Source organism: Hypanus sabinus, chromosome 17, assembly GCF_030144855.1.
Source record: "Hypanus sabinus isolate sHypSab1 chromosome 17, sHypSab1.hap1, whole genome shotgun sequence".
NCBI classification, from domain to species: Eukaryota; Metazoa; Chordata; class Chondrichthyes; order Myliobatiformes; family Dasyatidae; genus Hypanus; species Hypanus sabinus.
In genome coordinates, this window is record NC_082722.1 from 21,157,735 (window position 1) to 21,178,330 (window position 20,596).

Sequence of the window (20,596 nt, forward strand, 5' to 3'; positions counted from 1 at the left end):
CAATCTCTTCGACCTTTCCACACATAAATACTGCTTCTATTTCTACATTCAGGTAAAAGTGCCAAATGTCATATCCTATATTAATTGACGGAATCTTTTTACTCCTATCTTTCTTATTCATTTTGCATCCACCGATGAACAAAACACATGAACAGAGCTGATTGTCATTTCCTTGAATTGCAAAGTCACAAAAGCAGACCAATTCAGCAAGCAACTATGAAGTGCTATTGATATTTTCTATAGTGCGTTTCACAGCGTATTCATTGTCAGCTCACTTAACCGTCGTTTTAACCCTGTAGCATTATTAGCTAGCATTACAGAATGTCCTGCATACAAAATAACGAGAGCATTCTAAAAATGATAGAAAAGCACGTGAGTGCACGATATTACCAAATCCTCTTCGGGCAATTGTTTCTTAATGCACTCTATGGAAAAGCAATTTTAGAAGCAGTGGCTGCAATAAGTGGAGATATCAATATGTATGCCTGATCGAGCGCTCATTCTCGAATGAATGTAACGCATTTTAATAAATAGCATCAATTAAATTTAAGCTTACTGTTTTCTCACAGATAATCCTATCAATGTCGTGTGTTACTTAACTTATTAGACTCAAAAGGAGAAAAATATTCGTGTTAAAGAATGATGTGTAACAAATACCATGAATATGTTTCCGAATAACTAAGTGAATCGATGACAATTTAAGAAGGAAACAACAAATAAGTGATCTTGGTATCTCGTAAACATTCACTGAATTGTGGTCCAACCCACAGAGACAGGTATATACGGGTATTGAATTCACTTGTTGAAGCTTCATGGCAACGCAGAGTGTAAGTTAAATTTAATAACAGCGAATAAATGTGATAACTCGTAAGGCAAGATTTGACTGTTCCGATCTGCTGGACTGAGAAGGTAGCATTTGATTATCTTTCAGGGTAGGGATCTCAGACGTGGCAACTCAACGTAGAAAAAGGGACTGTACTATACTTACAATCTGGAATGCAGGTGAGGGGGCAGTGAGTCCCCAGTGGCCATCGTTATACTTTGCACTTTGTGGATGGATCATACAGATGGCTGAGTGAAACAACATTGTTTATTCAGAGAGTACTCTTTCTAAATGATGATGAGAGTTATAAATTTTTCCGAATCAAATTCTCTGGACGGATCTATATCGTCGATTTGGTATGGGCAGGTTTTCTCCAGAGAGTTATAATACTCGTCTGTAATGAACACAACGCGAAGTTTGTGTACAGTAAGATTCAGCTTTACCATGATTCAAAGCTGTATGTAAGTTTCGAATTAACTATATTACCCAAAATGTTGACAATTGAGGTTGCCTAACACAACAAAAATGAAGAAGGTTATGGACACAGTTCAATTCACCAGGAAACCAACCTCCCATCTATGTACTATATGTACACTTGAAATCGCTGTCCTCTCTACTTTTCGCGGGTGCGCCCCCGCGTGGTCACTGAAGCACTCCCACACATGTTGCTAATATAATTTTGAAATCTATGTAAATATAATTATGAAATACCCTGCAATTAGTTGTGTTGCTGTATATAATCCAAATGTTTTCCAAATAATAAACATACCAAAAGCATTACTGTGTAACATTTTAGAGCTTCAGTGTTCCAAGTTGGAACGCTGCTAGAAATTGTAACAGTTAGCTCAGAATGGAAGTCGGTAGATCATTGTTAAAAAACTGCCAGTCCATACATAATCTTTTTACAAGCCATGGCAAAATTTCCTGCTTGCAGCAATTATTGGTCCGTGTTGCTGTAAATAAGTAAGCAGAGGGAACGTTGCTTCCCTCCCCCCGCCTAAGAAAATGAACCAGGCTAATTAATCAAGGGCCCATCCTCTTCAAAGACTGATGCAGGATCCGACCCATAACGGTGATTGTTTATACCTCTCCTTATATCAGGATTTTTAAACATTTTTATGCCATGGACCCCTACCATTAACAGAGTTTGGGAGCCCCTGTCAGAGATGACGCTTGACCTGTTGAGTTCCTCCAGCATTTTGTGTGTATTGCTCTGGATTTCAGAAACACTTGTGATTTTCTCTGACATGAGTACTGACGGGATATACTGGAGGGATATTAGAAGCGTTGATGCACAATGCGATTTGAGTGTGCACTTCATGGCGACACATCAGGATCCAGATAACAAACCATTAGCCTCCTTGTCTTCTTGGCAGTATGTTGACAAGAGCTGGAATATCATGTTGTACCAGTTGATAGTGGCTAGGCCAGTCATGGAGTGTCGTGTGCTCTTCTGGTCACCGCAGATAGTACGTAGTAGTGTCAGAACGATTGCAAAAGAGATGCTCTGGGACATTGTCTGGGATGGATTGTTTTAGTGACACAGAGAGATTGGATAAACATGGACTGTTTACTCTGGAGTACAGGTGACTGGCGGATAACCTTATGAATTAGAAAAGAACAATTGATACGGACATTAATATGCAAGATGCTCATAGCCCTATTCTCAATACAGGGGATCCAAATCTAGCAGACATAGTCGTGAAATGAGGCAGAAAAATTTTAAAGGGGTACTGGGCACGGCATGCTATTCTCATGAACAGAGGACGGCAGGTATATAGAACAAGCTGTTAGAGGAAGAGCTACTGTGCTGGAGGTAGGTAAGAACGGCGACGTAAATATTTTCGTTCTGAATTGATGAAACGGGTGCAACAGCCCTTTGTCGAGATGCTCTCATTGTTTTCGTTCAGCTGAAGGTCTACAGCAATCTCCTCGTGCAAGTTAACAGGAAATTACAAATGGCAGGGAATAGAAAGGTGCTAACGGGCCCGCTGATGATATCATGGAAAGCCTTTGTGGTGGAAATTTACATCTGTCTCAGAAATCGATTTGCGGACTATTGGATTTTTTTTAAAGCTCGAAGTTTAGGATACAGACAATGGATTTTTTATGTAAAGTGACTTTCAAAGCATCTTCCTCGCAACTGAGTGTTTCTACTGTTTTTCTGCGCTATCCGTCTTTCGATTCTGCGGCGTGTGCCTTCTGGAAAGAGAATAATGAGAAACTTCATCACAATGTTAAATAAAACAGAGCTTTAAGTTTTAATCTTTAACCGTTCATTCATTTCCATAGATGCTGCCTGGTCTGCTGAGTTTATTTTGCATGTGTTGTATGCTCTGGATTTACAGAATTTGCAGAATCTTTTGCGTTACTGATATGAATGCGATATTATCAGTCCTTTGAAAAAAAAATTGACATTAGTGAAAAATGGGAACACTGGCAGCTAAAAGTAACGTGCTGTGCTTGACGGAGAGTTGCTTTGATAGCTGCCGCTGAGAGAAGGGTAGATGGAGCGCACAGCATGCTAAAGTCATTTTGGAATTGGGCTCGATATTCTCGCTATGTTTTCAAAGATATGTATAAAGTGACACAAGACCATGCAGATGAATATCAGGTTGGATAGCACAGTAATTTCTGGACAACACAGCACTGTTTCACAGTTTCTGTTTTTTTACATGATCTGGAAGACAGCAATAAATCCCTGATTCTAGGATGTGCATTGGGCGAACTGGCAATTGTAATTCTGATTATAATTTTGATAGGAAGCGAAGTTAAGATAAAACGTGGGAAGAACTTGAATGATTTGACAAGCATTTCAATTTATTACATCTACAGATTGAAAACAGAAATGATAATGAGAGATCCAATATTTCCAAGGCATTATCGGATTCACATTCGACAATACTAATCATAACTAAGAGAATAATTTTACATTCCCGTTACGATTTTCAGTCACCAGGGGTTTTCACCCTGTGACTTCCAGCGGCGATTTTAGACGTAATAATACTCTTACTGTTATAGTTTCGTTCTTTTTAGATATGACATGACTGATGTTATGCTACCGCCACTCTACACTTTCAATCAAAATCTAGGACCAGCACATTCATGCATAACACATTTCATGGGCACAATGTGCGCCAGTACTATTTTGAGTAGCTATCAAGATTTTCGACTTCCAGCAAGAAATATGATTGCAATCCTATGCACAACTACAATTTTTCTAACATTACCGCTATTATTTAAGGTGTTGTATATTTTTAAATCCATTAGATATTAAAACAACCTCTGAAGAAGCAAGTCAGATCGGAGAACCAGCTTTAATTTCTGATTCTGAGAGGTGTATATTAGAAACACAGAAAACGTACAGCACAATCCAGACAATTTGGCACTCAAAATTGTGCCGAACGTATCCTTATCTTAATAAATTGCCTAGGGCTACCCATAGCCCTCTACTTTTCTGAGCTCCATATATCTGTCCACGCACTCATCACTCTCTGCGTAAAAAAACCTACCCCTGACATCTCCTCAGTACCTACTTATAAGCACCTTAAAACTGTGCCCTCTTGCGCTAGCCATTTCAAACCTGGGCTCCACATGATGAATGCATTTAATCATCCTGGACACCTCTCTCAGGTCAACTCTCATCCTCTGTCTCTCCGAAGAAAAAAGACCGAGGTCAGTCAACCTATTCTCATAAGGAATGACCCAATCCAGGCAACATCCATACAAATCTCCTCTGCACCATTTCTATGGTTTTGACATCATTCCTATATTGAGGTGACCAGAAATGAGCACAGTACTCCAGGTGGGGTCCTGTATAGCTGCAACATTACCTCTCGGCACCTAAACTCAATTCCACGATTGATGAAGGCCAATTCACCAGATACTTTCTCAACCACAGATTCAAGCTGCGCAGCAGCGTTGACTGTCCTATGGACACGGACCCAAATATCCCTCTGATTCTCCATTAATACCATTAATTATTCCGTCATGACATTTCACCTACCAAAATGAACTACCTCACACTTATCTCAGTTGACTTCAATCTATCACTTCTCAGTCCTGTTTTGCATCCTATCAATGTCCAGTTGTAACCTCTGACAGCTCTCCACAATATCCACAACTCTTCCAACCTTTGTGTCATCAGCAAACTTGCTAACCCAGCCTTCCACTTCTTCACCCAGCTCATTTATAAAGATCAGGAAGTGTAGGGGTCCCAGAACAGATCCCTGAGGCGAACCACTGGTCACCAACATCTATGCAGAATATGAATCTTTCTCAACCACACTTTGCCTTCTCTGAGCAAGGCAGTTCTGGATCCACAAAGCAATGTCCCCTTGGATCCCATTTCTCCTTATATTCTCAGTAAGCCCTGCATGGGATACATTATCAAATACCTTGCTGAAATCCATACATCCACTGCTCTCCCTTCATCGATGTGTTTAGTCGCATCCTCAAGAAATTCAGTCAGGCTTATAAGGAACGACCTGCCTTTGACAAAGCCATGCTGACTATTCCTAATCATATTATGCTTCTCCAAGTGTTTATAAAGCCTGCCTTTCATGATCTTGTCCATCAACTTACAAACGTCTGAAGTAAGACTCACTGGCCTATAATTTCCTGGGCTATCCCTACTCCCTTTCGTGAATAAGGGAACAACATCTGCAACCCTCCAATCCTCCAGAACCTCTCTTGTCCCCATTTATAGCGGGAATGTCATCGCCAGGGGCTCAGAAACTTCCTCACTCGTCTCCCAGAGTGGGATAGATCTCGTCCGGTCCCGGTGACCTATCCAACTTGATCATTTCCCAAAGCTGACGCACATCCTCTTTCTTATTATATACATTCTCAAGCTTTTCAGTTCGCTGTACATCATCGCTACAATAGCTAAGACCTTTTTCCGTAATTATTACTGAAGCAATTACCTGTGCTGTCTCCTTTGTTTCCATATACACTTTGGCACTGTTACACTTAATTGGTCCAACGTCTTATCCTCTTGCTCTTCACATACTTATTGGTAGAGGAATATTATGATCAATTACGAACTGAGCATGAATATTTCTGTGACTGCATGAGAACTGATGACAACCTGGCCCGCACAACGCTGCTTCAATGGTCCACAGTGCCCGAGGAGTACAAAGGTGACAGTTGTCCCTGCGGAAACTGTTGGGGATAGGAGGAAAAGGGAAATAACTGCGGAACGAAAAAAGATGACGAGATAGCCAGATGACATAACGGTGTTAACCAGCCGACTGAACAGGAGAGCACCGTATTGGTTAGTATATCAGAATGTGATAGTGAAGATTTCTTATTCAAGGTTGAAGGCCTGCAATGCTGATGTACTGAAGAGGGCAGTTCAGGTTTCAGTACTGTTTGTCATCTATTTCTGAAACACTTAAGAGATAATATTGTTAACATAATTAATAACTTCGGGGAGGCAACGAAATTGCTGATACAATCGAAAGCAAAAGCTCACCAAGACAATGAACTGAGAAAGTGGTCCTTCATGTTCAGATATTATTTAACTTGGACAATGGCGAAATATTGAATTTTGTTTGGTTACAATAAAGCTGGAATTAAACAGTAAGTTGCACTGTGATTTGAAGTAGAACACAGTAACTGAGGGCATGTGGCGATAGAGGTGGACAGAAAGGTAAAGAAGATGTTCGTCACAATTGACACAACAGTTGGGGCAATCAATGCAGGGTCTGGGATGTCCAGTTATACTGTACACATCGTTAATGAAACGCTAAGAGTATTCTGTGCATTATTGATCGCCCAGCTATGGAAAACACATGTCAGTCTTTATCACAGTGCAGAAAGGACTCACGGGTATATTTTCAGGACAGGAAGATTTTAGCTGTAGGCAGAAGCTGGGGTTATTCTTCCCTGCGTACAAATGATTTAGCGATGACCTTTTTGGAATGAAAGAGACGAGGGACGTAGGCAGACCTAGGCTACAGTCTTTTACCCAGAATCGATTAATCGATAATTAGAATACATCAATTCAAGGTGTGATAGGAAATATTTAAAATAGGTCTAGGGAAAGATTTTCAGCAAATAAGATAGGATATATGGATAAGAAAGGAATGGTGGATTATGGGCTGAGTGCAGGTCGGTGGGACTAGGTGAGAGTAAGCGTTCGGCATGGACTAGAAGAGCCGAGACGGCGTGTTTCTGTGTTGTAACTCTTTTATGGTTATATGGTTATAAATAGGAGCTTGATAAAAGTTAAATTTTTAACAAGTACTTTAACAAGTACTTTTACTTTAACAAGTACAGTTAAATGTACTTGAAGGTAGAGGTGGATTCGGTAGCAACATGAGAAATACAGCTAGATTGGTATGTTTAGATATTCTGAGAGCAAAGAGATTACAAGGGACAAAAATGGTCCTCTGGGAGAGCAGAATGATAGTCTATGCATGGAGCCAAAGGAGAATGGGGAGATCGTAAATAGATTCTTTGTATCTGTACTTACTCGGGAAATGGACACAGGCTCTATAGAAGTGGCGCAAAGCCGCAATAAGGTTATGGTCTTGTGTTTCTTTATTAAAATCTTTGAAAATTGGGTCTAAGTCAAAAGGGAACCCAGCATGATTAATTACTGTATGCTCCTTTTCCCTTCTCTTGTCTCCAGCTATCTCAGCAATTTTCCGTCCGATACAACACGTTAAATTTAGTTCCCAGTTATCTCATTTTCCGCATATGTCAAACACTTTCTCCAAATGCTCATAAAAGAGTATTCACATCACTAACAGAAGAGATTTTGCAGAGTTACAGGCAATCCGGAACAAAACACACAAAATTGTAAAGTAACCTAGTCGGGAAGGAAACATATATGGAAGAGAATAAACGGCAGATGTTTCAGGTCAAGACACTTCATCAGCATTGGAAAGGAAGAGGGATGATGCCAGAATATAAAGGTGGAGGAGTGGAAGGGGTCTAACTAGAAGGTCATGGGTAAAGCTATGTGAGTGGGGGAGAGGCCATGGAGTAAGTATCTGGGAGGTGATAGATAGAAAAAGAAAAATACCGTAAACGAAGGAACTTGATAGGATAGAAAAGGAGACCATGGGAGAAACGGATGGAGGAAAAACCCCAGAGAAGGATATTAGTAGGTGAGGAGAAGAAGTAGGAGGCAAAAGTGTGGAACAGAAGAATATGGAGGGAGCGAACAAATTAATGAAAGGGGAAATCAATGGTCACGCCATCAGGTTGGAGGCTACCTAAACTGAAAATGAAGCGTTAATCCTCCACCCTAAGCGTAGCCTGATGGTGGCAGAAGAAGAAGCCGAGGACCAAAATGTCGCGACGGGAATGGGGATAGGACTGGCATCCGGAATTTCCACTTTTTGTGGATGCACTGGAGGTGCTTAAAAGAGCGGTCCGCTGATTTATATTGGGTCGCACCAACGTAGAGGAGGCTGCGCCGGAAGAGCAGACAGAGTAGATAACCATAAAAGATTCGGAGCTGAAAGTGTTGCCTCAGTTCGGGGCCCTGAATGGCGATGGTAAATTATATCTCTGAGGTATTATTTTCATGTTGTCTTGGCCTGAAAGGAACATTTTCCTTCCATTTAGATTTACATTTTTGATTGAAAACCAAATGTTGTCTTCACACAGCTATTCTCCGTTACAAGTTTGACAGCAGTTATGATAAGTTTTTTTTTTTCTGTACTACGGTGAAGTATAACTGGTTCCGCAATTGATATGGTCAAAGATTCAAAAGTTAGAATTTTATTTTATTTGATGTTGTGATGACGCTTTACATTATTCTCTTTGCAGAATGTTCAAGCCGTAGAATCGAAACACGGACCTTGCAAAACAACATGAGAAATTTTTAGTTGAGAGGAAGAAGGTTCAATGTCACGTATTTTAACTTTGAGCTATTGTCTGTAACCTAAGCGTCGAGCTTAAAAATAAACAAGTCTGCAGATTGCTTTTTGATCTACATGCAAACTTTACCCTCGAAGACTTTCCATAATTTCATTAGGGTTTATTTTCTGCAATTTGTAACTTCCTGTTAACCTGCGTGAAAACTTTTTTACAGCTACTTAGCTAAAGGAAGAACTTGAATCATGGTGTGCAGCACGGAACAGGCCCGCCCCACCGTTCAGAACGAAATATTTATGTAACTGTTATTTTCCTTTCTTCTATCACGGTACCACATCCTCTGGAAACTTGTATACATCTAACCTCCTCTGTGTGAGAACCTTGAGACGCAGAGTTCTTTAAATACATCTTCTCTCAATTCAGAACGACAGCTTTAGGTTTAGCTCCCTTGGCTTCTGAAATTGACTTTGAGAATCCACTATATTAATGTCTGTAGCAATGTTTATACAAATTTCATGTTATACTCCAGTCCGCTGTACACCAGAGTGAACAACCCATTTCTACACAATTCCTCCATGCCACTAAGTCTCCCCTTGAAGGCAATGTCTCGGTTTAATTGTACTGTAATCTTTCTAACTACCACGTGCATTCTATCTTATGACCAGAAGAGCACGCAACACTCCAAGTGCGGTCTAGCCAATAGCTACAGCTGAAACAAGACGTCCCAACACTAGTCAATACACTTTCAAGAGGATAAGTAGGATAAAGGCCCTTTTATTTAATAACCTGAAGTTGCGTCTTTCCAGGAGTCTATCCAAGTATGCCAGAAAGTCCCTCGGTAAATCTTCGATCCCGTATATTCAACGGTTCCTGTCTGTGTCAATGGCTCAGTAAATCATAAACAAATAGATTCTGCAGATGTTGAAATCCAGAGGAATAAACACAAAATCTTACAAGAGCTTAGCATGTCTGACAGTATTAATAGAGAGGAAAGAACGGTTGCTTCTTCAGGCTGATGACCTTGATCAGCCTGGTTGCTTTTCTTCGGGAGTGGGAAACAACGTCCCCTCCAATTTTGAAGCAACGTGGACCAGCCATCACTCTGAACAGGAAATATTTAAACCGGCTGTAAGAGGATTATGCACGGGCTGACAGCTTATTAAGAATGAGCTACCCATTTACCATTCTGAGTTTGTTGTGACAATTTGTACCAGTGTTGTAACTTGCAATGTAAGAACGTTGAAACTCTAAAGAGTTTTATATTAAAGTTGTCGTGTGCACATTATGCAAAAAAAATTATGGTTTACATTTATTAGCACACAATCATATGATATTTCACAAATACATTAACGTAGATTTCATAAACATATTAGTATAATTTCAAAATTAGATTAGCATTATCTGAAATAAGTTTCCAGCTGCGTGACAGCAAATGCTATGTGCGTAGGAGCGCTTTAGTCACTGCGCGGCTGCATATATACACAGATTAATGGGAACAATGGGGAGAAGTGTATACAGACCACATAGAGAGGAGGCTGGTTTCCTAATCAACTGAACTGCGTCCACAAACTTCTGTAACTTTGTTCTTGCTGTCTTGGGCGTTCTGTCGAAATGGTAAGTACTACTACTGACTTGAAACATGCAAAGAGCTTTGAATCATGTCAAGGCTGAATATTGAAGCACAGAAACTTTACATTGTGATCATTACAGGCGCGAATCCTCCACCACCCACCGAAAAAAATATAATTTTCATATCGAAAAGTAGATAAAGCACTCGTCCAAAGACGGGTGTAATATTTTCGGTGGATTAACAAAGAGGTTATGCAGTAAAAGATACCCAATGAATAAACAAAACAATCCTCTTTGTGTTCCATTCACAAAGCTTAACGCAGCGACAAACCACTTCTTTGTCAATATCGATAAAACCAGAAACTTTTAATTACATTTCAACGATGGCCAGTGGGGAGCCATTGCCCTACCTCCTACATGACACTATGCATTCAAATTTGTTAATATCTCACTGCTCCTGTATTGACGTAGAGTTACCGGAAGTCTTAGCCAACATGATAGTCAAAAGCTATCTTCACAGCCGAACGCGACGGAAGAATTAAATTTTGCCTCACGAGGTGCTTACTTTATTAGCTGTTATTTTATTTAAGTTACACAGTACATTACCATGAAACTTTAGAATTGAATTCAATACCCCTATTTATCAGATTCCCTGTGGGTTGGAGCACAATTCAGTGAATGTTTACGAGATGTCAAGATCATTAGTTGCTGTTTTCTTCTTATATTACCATCGACCACGAATTATTTGGGCTGAAATAAAAATAAGCTGCTCTCCAAATTCACTGGGCCATACGATGTGTGAGAAGGCAAGACAATGGTCAATGTTTTGCAATCGAGACTGGGGATTAGAGTGTAGAGGGAACTCAATAAATAAATGCGAGAAAGAGCTGTGCGACCGAAGCTATCAGGTGATAAGTGGAACCAAACTGTGGGCTGCAGTGGTGGGGTTGTTGCAATCTGAGCGAGAACAGCTTTTTGTAATTGGCAGCTTCTACCTGCATTTTTCAAACAAAATTTGTCTTGCCAATGGCGGCGAATTTCTGGACATTATATTTTTCATCGTCTGAGGAATGTTGTATAAAATCATTGGGGCATATTTAAGGGAAAGTAGTATTTTTTTCATGAAATTATTGGAGAATATACGATGGACCAGAAGAGGAGATTATAACTGAGCATATCAGACATTATTACATTGAATGGCCGGGCATTAGAGAGAGGCGACACGCACATCCCGCTGGAGGAACTCAGCAGGTCAGACAGCATCCCTGGAAATGAGCAGTCAAAGTTTCGGGCCGAGAACCTTCGTCAGGAATGAAGAGGGAGGAGGCAGGGGCCCTATAAGTAATATCGGGGAAGGGTGCCAGGTGAAAAACCAGTAAGGGGAAAGATCGAGGGTGGGGGAGGGGAAACAGGGAGAGGATAGTCAGGAAAGGTGAAGAAGGAATGTAAGAGGAAAGCACTATGGATAATGGAAGGAGGCGGAACCATGAATGAGGTGATAGGCAGCTGGAGGAGGAGGCAGAGTGAAATCGGGATGGGGGAAGGGAGGGGGAGAGAGTGTCTGGAAATTGGAGAATTCAATGCTCATGCCAAGGGGCTTGGGACCACCCAGACTGTATATGAGCTGTTGCTCCTCCAACCTGATTTTGGCCTCATTATGGCAGTACTGAAGGCCATGCACTAAAATATCCGAATGGGAATGTGAAGCAGAGTTGAAGTGAGTGGCAACCGGATGATCCTATCTGTTGTGGCGGACGGACTGGAGGTGCTCGACGAAGTGGTCCCTCCAATTTGCGTCGGATCTCGCAGATGTAGAAGTGCCACACTGGGAGCATTGGATGCAATTGATGACCCCAACAGACTCTCAGGTGAAATGTTGCCTCACCTGGAAGGCCTGTTTGGGGCCCTGAATGGTGTTAAGAGAGGAGGTGTAGGGACAGGTGTAGCACTTACACTTACAGGGATAAATGTCAGGTGGGAGATCCATGGGGAGGGACGTGTGGACCAGGGAGTCGCGGAGGGAAAGATCACTGTGGAAAGCGGAGAGGGGTAGAGAGGGAATGATGTTCTTAGTGGTGGGGTCCTGTTGAATGTGGCGAAGTTATGGAGGATAACGTGCTGGATCCGGAGGCTGGTGGGTGGTAAGGGAACAAAGGGAACTCTGTACCTGTTCTGGTGATGGAATGTTGGGCTGAGAGCCGAAGTGCGGGAAATGGAGGAGATGCGGGCGAGAGCATCATTCATGATGGCAGAAGGGAAACCACGAACCTTCAAGAAAGAGGACATTTGATATGTCCTGGAAAGGAAAGCCTCATCCTGGGAGCAGATGCGGCGGAAACGGAGGAACTGGGTATAAAGAATAGCACTTTTACATGTGGCAGGGTGGGAAGATGTATAGTCGAGGCAGTTATGAGGGTCAGTGGATTTATAGAAGATGTCAGTGGACAGTTTGTCTCCAGAGATGGAGACCGAGAGATGGAGAAAGGGGAGAGAAGTGTTCGAAATGGACTAAGTGAATATGACTGCTGGGTGGAAGTTAGAGGCGAAGTCGATTAAATTGCCGAGCTCAGCATGGGTGCAGGAAGCAGCACCAATGTAGTCGTCAATGTAGCGAAGGAAAGGTTGGGGAGCAGTACCAGTTTGGGATTGGAGCATAGACTGTTCCACATAACCAACGAAGAGGCAGGCTAAACTAGGGGCCATGCTAGAAGAAAATGGGAACAGCTAAAGAGAAGTTATTAAGTGTGAGTAACAGTTCCGCCAACCGGGGGAAAGTGGTGGTGGTGAATGTGAACTGCTGAGGACTATTGTCAAGAAAGTAGCAGCGGAATGGCGAATCCTGATTCATAAGTTTCTGACATTTTTTCAGTGGCAATTTGCGGAATGAATCAGCAAAAATATCGAAGACGAAAATGATCCTTATCTTCCTAACTCGTATATATGATATTGATTGCCATTCTTTTTCTGGATATAAGGAATGAGCAATGCCTCGGGTCTACGCTCATTGGTGGTCTGCAGCTCTGAACTACAACTGGATTCTCAGCTTCCCAGCTTCCTTGATGAATTTACTATATATCTGCGCTCAATGTATGTTTGCTTTGAAGTTCAGATGCTTCCATTAGTTAATGGAATTGTAACGCTACAGAGCTGCACAAGTTAGTTTGTCAGCTCCATTTTTCAGATAGTGCAAAATCGAGCATCCAGTATCTAATTCAGTCAAACGGTTGTAAAATAAACTACTGAGGTACTCATCAGTCATCAATTTTAGATTGCTACCACTTTACACAAAGTTCATGTCAGCCTTCTTCAAGATTTCCCTTTTTGATTCAAATAGAATTTGAAATACAAGAGCCTGTCTTGTCCCACAGAAGAATGAACATGTCTTTCCTTACTTAAAATGAATTTTCACAAAATCTATTTAAGAGAGTAGAGAATCCATTGAAGTAGTAGTCATGTTACTAAATGTTTGGTTAACTCACAATACAAGCGCATTTTTCTGTTATTTCTGTCTGATTTCCGCAACCTGATTTATCTACCAAGCTCACAGGTAGTTGTTTGACTGCAATCAAAGTTTAACTTGAACTTCTTGCGGGAGGAGATTACGAAATTGTGATGATATTTCGTCACAATTCTCTATTAACTGATATTGCTGACGTTGTTTTGAAAGTGAAAATATGTATATTGATAGGGTGAGAGAAATTTCGCCCGTCTGTCACAATGTTCACTATTCTTATCCTTATCTTTCGCTATTATTTCAGCCGGCGCTATTTAGTCTCCCTCCAGTAGATAAGTGGAAACAACCCGTTGGGCATTCATTCGTATTTTAGCTTCTCGCTTCTTATGAAAGCTTCACAGCTACACTGAATCCTTTTGCCGTGCTTACTGACGATATTTTATTGTTGGGAGTCTGCAGAGCATCATACGTCAACTTTTCATCTTAGGATCTCCATACCTTCTGCCCTAGCTTGTGATGATCATCATCATCAGCCATTGTTCTTCGAGACGAACAGATGACAACCACCAACTACCAGAATTGGTCCCATGCGACTTCATATTTTAAGAAATAAATTGTAATTATTTCTTCAAAAAACAATGCTGATTTTGCATCTACCCCGCCCCCAATCCCTTGGATTTACCTTGGCATAGACAACATGTTCATCCTGGTGTCTGACCTCGTGAATTACTTTGTTTTCTCTCACGTTTAGTGTAGCATAGGTAACGCTAGGTTCAACTGGCGTTAGTCCAGCCTGTTACAAAGAGGTAGTTAACACTGTTAGTGGGGAGTCTAATGCAATTCCAGTTCTATAAAGAGAAAATGATTTTGAAAACGTAAACGTAAATGAGTAAAAATGCGGCATAATAACCTTCTAACACCAGTAAGTGATATTGCGTTATATGTTCTTTTAGAGAAGGCACGAAGTGTGTTTCCCTAGCGCTGAAAGTTCCTCTGAACTTTTAAGATTTAAATTGATTTTCAAACGCCACTGAAAAGCTATTCTATGAGTAGAATGAATTTCTCATCTCGTCATCTTTTTTCCTTCCACAGTTATTTCCTTTTTCCTCCATTCCCCAACAGTTTCCGCAGGGACTCCTCGGGAACTACTGACCATGGAAGCAGCGTTGTGCGGGTCAGTTTGTCATCGGTTTTCATGTACTCATGGACATATCCATACTTAGTTCATAATTGATCATAATAATCCTCTACCAATGAGTTGGTGAAGAGCAAGAGGATGAGACGTGAGAGAATACCACCAATCATGTGTGGCTGTGCTAAAGTGTGTATGGAACCAGAGGAGATAACAGAGTTACATAGTGAATGCTTTGCTTTAGTATTCACTACGGTAAAGTATCTGGGCGATTGTAGGAATGACGTAGAGCGGAATGAAAAGCTTGAGCATGTAGATATTAAGAAAGTGGATGTGCAAGAGCTTTTGAAAAACATCAAGTTGGATTAGTCACCCGGACGTACGAGCTAAACCCTAGGCTATTGTGGGAGGGGAGGGGAGCATAATATATTTAGGAACAGTCAGCATGGCTTTGTGTATTGCGAGTCTGACTTTTTTTTCTGAGGATATGTCTAAACACATTGATGAAGGTTGAGCTGTAGCTGTAGTGTTTACGGATTTCAGCAAGGAATTTGACAAGGTACTCCATGCAAGGCTTATTCAGAAAGTAAGGAAGCATGGGATCCAAGGGGACATTGCTTGCTCACAGAAGGCAAAGAGTGGTTGAGGACGGTTCATATTCTGCATAGAGGTCGGTGACTAACGGTGTGCCTCAGGGACAGCAGTTTTGGGACCTCTACTCTTCCTGATTTTATAAGTGACCTGGATGAAGAAGTGGAGGGATAGGTTAGTTTGCTGATGACACAAAGGTTGGAGGTGTTCTGGATTGTGTGCCTGGCTGTTAGAGGTCACAGCGGGACATCGATAGGATGCAAAACTCGGCTGGGGAGTTGCAGGTGGCGTTCAACCCAGATAAGTGTGAAGTGGCGGCAATTTGGTAGGTCAAACGTGATGACAGAAAAGAGTATCAATGGTAAGACTGTCGGCAGTGTGGAGGATCAGAGGGATCTTGGGATCCGAGTCCATGGGCTCTCAACGCTGCTGCGCACGTTGGCTCTATGGTTAAAAAAGCATACAATGCATTGGCCTTCATCAATCGGGGGATTGGGTATAGGAGCCGAGAGGTAATGTTGAAGCTCTATAGGACCATTGTCAGACTGCACTGGTACTCTGCTGAGTTATGGTCACCTCACTGTGGGAAGAATATGGGAGTCATAGAAAGGGTGCAGAGGAGATTTACAAGGATGTTGCTTGGATGGGCAGCATGCATTATGAGAATAGGTTGAGTGAACTTGGCCTTTTTTCTTTGGAGCGACGAAGGATGAGAGGTGACCTGACAGATGTGTGTAAGATGATGAGAGGCATTAATCTTGTGAATAGCCAGAGGTTTTATATTTCCAGGGCTGAAATGGGTAGCACGAGCGGGCACAGTTTTAAGCTGCTTGGAACTAAGTACAGAGGAGATGTCAGGGGTAGGATTTTGTTATGCACAGAGCGGTGAGTGCGTGGAATGGGCTGTCTTCGACGGTGGTGGAGGCAGATGCGGTAGGTTTCTTAAAGAGGGTCCTGGACAGATACATGGAGCTCCGAAAAGTAGAGGGTTATGGGTAACCCTAGGTAATTTGTTAGGTAAGGGTATGGTCGGCACAGCTTTCTGGAGCGAATGGCCTGTAGTGTGCTGTTGGTTTTCTATGTTTCTATGTTTGTAATATACCCCTCTCAGAAGCAAAATCAAAAGTTGTTTCACCTCCATTTCTCCTTTCTAATTTGCTTCCTCAGAAATTGTTTGAATACACAAAGGATTTAAAAAAATAGAACGACTTTTTTGCAAAGACGAGGCTAAGGACGAAACCAAATGTAGGACACAGCTGTAGGGCATTAGCACTGTCGGAAACGGGGAAGCGGTATCCAAGAGAGTCTTTGCACAGAGACAAGGTTTACGTGGAGTATCCTGGAAATGATGTGGAGCTCAGAAGTGACAGTCATCAGGAATCAAGAAACGAGGTTTAATCACACAAGAGCCGACAAACCAACTGACATGGCTGTGACGGCAGACTTTTATACTATGTTGGCTAACGGGAACCAGGTATGCTTGTAATTAGTGGAACTGGGAATGATTGGAATTCAGACGAGGGGATAAAGGCCCAATTAAGGAGGTCATATGAAGATGGGGAATTGCCAGACGGGACCATGACCACCTTAAATAATATCTGTAATGTCAGAAAAATTAAAGTTGTGGATTTGATTGTAATCATATTTCTTGCCGGAACTTAAAATTCCTGATAGCTATTCAAAATAGAAGCGGCGCACGTTGTGGCCAGGTAATATGTTGAGCATCAACTTTCATAAATGTGGTGGATCTATATTTTCATTGAAGGATTAGATTGGCGGTAGCATAACATCAGTCATGTTATCTCTCAAAGGAACAAAAATATAACAGTAAGAGTATTATTACTTGTACAAAATCGCCGCAGGAATGCACAGCCTTAAAATCCTAGGTGTCTGAAAATCATAGGTAGAAGGCAGGGTTGGTTAACTTGAATAGGAATGTAAAATTATCCTGTCATTTATAATCAGTATTGTCGAATGTGAATCCGATAATGCCTTGGAAATCCTGATTCTCTCATTATCATTTCTTGTTCCAACCGGCAGAGGTAATAAGCGGAAATGGTTATCAAATCGTCCACGTTTTCCCTTAACACCTATTCTTATCAAAATTATAATCAGAATTACAATTGCCATTACGCCCAATGCACATCCAAGAATCAGGGGTTTATTGCTGTTTTCTAGAATACAGCAAAGAAGAAACTACGAAACATATATAAATATATAGTTACCATGAGAAAAGGAAGTAGAGCATTTTAATGCCCGAGGAACTCAGCCTTCTTTTATTTCCTTTGTATCCGAGGCCTGAACAGATAAAGATTGCAAGAGACGCAATATATCACGGGCTTTAAGATGATGATGGGACTTATGGAGAAGACAGATCATCTTATATAGTGCTTTTTTACAGTGCAACACACACACACACACACACACACACACAATGCCAGAGGAACTCAGTAGGCCAGGCAGCATCTGTGGGGAAAAGTGCAGTCGACGTTGCTTAGAGCTCCAGCAGCTACAGACATTCTCTTGTCTGTGATTTGGTTCTTTACAGTGAGTTTTTTTTTCTTTGGAATAAGAGAGAATTTCTTTTTACGATGTCTTTGCAAATAGTTTGATCGCAGCTGTCCCTAAACTGTCACTCGAAAGCTCTCTCAACAGATTTTATTAATAAACAAGATAAAATGACTGTTTACTGCCATAAGAATCACAAGATGCATTCATAGAATATTAAAAAGCACAATCCGAATCATGTATCAGGAGACTAGGTAGTTCGTGAAAAACGGAGAGAGCAACGAGCAGATTTAGATTAAGTAATGAAACTAAGACACTGGAAGACAGAATTCCAGGTTTAAGCGCAGAGGTAGCTAAAGGCGTAGAAATGCGCAAATAGTTTTAAAAGAACAGAATACCGAACAATAGATGTACATAAATATTATGTATGAATATTTTGAAACATAAATATAATTTGACTATTTATAAAATTGACCAACTTCAAGATTGTGATAGATACTCCCTCACTTTCCTATACAGTTCAGATGCTTCGATTCTCATCTTATATGAAATATAACGATATTTGTCTCGGATGTTTCCAATAAATATAGATACGCAATATTAGGAGGTAGAAATTACAAAGACGTGCCAGCCTCTCAGTGAAGAAACCGCTGAGTACTGACTTTTATCACTACAAGGAATCTACCTCTGGCCGAAGGAAACAGCCACTTAGTATTCTCAGCCGGAATCTTGTCAACATATGGTAGTTAGATCGTACTCTCAACTCACAGAACCCTTTGAGCAAATTTACATAAAATTGTCTAAATGTCACGCTGCAAAAGGTAATATCCACATCAACCCTGATCTTCCAATTACATATTCTATTTCTCTTGAGATTTCGGTTTGTGCAAATATACTATATGTCCATTACACAAACTTTACATATTTTTCAAATCCTTTCACCCAAAGTTATTAAATACGCATTTCTTCACGATCTTCCGTTTGTAAATCTTGACTTATATCCAACAAATTCCTGAATATTAACGACAAAGTGAACGAAGGAAAATGTTTGACCTTCGGCAAACGTACGGTAATGGTCAATTGGCTAGAGAGAGCAATGGAACTGAATTGCTTTAGATGTAATATCACATCCATTTTATTTGCTTTACGTTGCACTAATAAACATAGAATTAAACGTGATGGCTGTTATAAAGAGATATTTCCTCCACGCCATTTATTAGTGAAACATCCGGCAGAAAACAACAAAATCTCAATCTGTAGGAAATTGGAGCGGAGTTGGACTAATAGGGAAAGAAATGGAATTGCATGGGTCTCCACAATACATATCAATGCCATTACCACAGGTCGTTATTTTCAGTAATTCTGCTGGAGTATATACTTTATATTACCTCAATAAAAACACAAAATGCTGGCAGAACTCAGCAGGCCAGACAGCATCTATGGGAGGAGGTAGCGACGACGTTTCGGGCCGAAATCAACCTGATGAACCTCATCTGCACCACCTCCGAAGCCAATGTAATCTTTCTCTACTAAGGAGAACAAAACTGCATGCAGTACTCTAGTTGCGGCTTCACTATTACCCTATGCAGTTTCAGCATAAATGCCTGCCCTTAAATTCAGTCCCTTTAGCAATGAATGTTTTCTTGATAGCTTGCTGCACCTCCAAACGAACCTTTTGCGATTCATGCACGAACACCACCAAGACCTTCTGCTCACCAGCATGCTGCAATATTTTACCACTTAAATAATAATCTGATCTTCCATTTTTCCTTCCAATGTGGATTAGCTCTAATTTACCAATATTGTACTCCATCTGCCAGACCGTTGCCCACTCACGTAACCTATCTATATCTCTCTGCAGACTCTCAATAACCGTGCAAAATTTGCTTTTCCACTTAATTTAGTATCATCAGCAAACTTAGATACACTGCATTCAACCCCCACTTCCAGATCGCTGATGTTTATCGTGAACAGTTGAGATGATTGCCAACCAGAGGAACATCCATGTATCACATCTGTCTACTTTCTAATGATCAACTCATTCTCTATCCATGCTAAATCATAACCCTTACTCTATTCAACCTTTTCATATGGATAAATCTTATGCGTGGCACCTTAGCAAACGTCTTCTAGAAATCCTATTAAGTAACGTCCATCTGTTCTCCTCTATCCACTGCACTCGTTATATCCTTTAGAACTGCAGCTGTTTGTCAAGTATGACCTGTCTTTGCTGAATCCATTCTGCATCTGCTTGATGGGCCATCTTTTTAGTGATATCTTTTTTATCGAGGTCCTTACTTCTCATCGCATCGATATCATCTGTGTTCCGCATGTTAAACGTGACCTCCACTGTGATGACCGAGACAAAGTAGTCTTTCTAAGCCTCGGCCATTTCCTCCAAGTTCACTTTGGCCAAACTTTTCCGCTTTATATAATTATGAGAACATTTTCTATCCGTTGTTATATTTTGAACTGGTGGTCCGTGTTCATAATTTAGCTCCCCTTTCTTCATCGCTGGCTTAGTGGTTCGCCTAGTGTTTGCTTTTTAAGTTTTCCCAATCTATCAATTTTCAACTACTCTTGGCGGTTTTGTACGCACGAGCTTTTAGTTTGATACCTTCCTTTATTTCTTCAGTTATCCATGGCTGGCTCTCTTCACACTTACTGTACTTGCTTTTAACTAGAA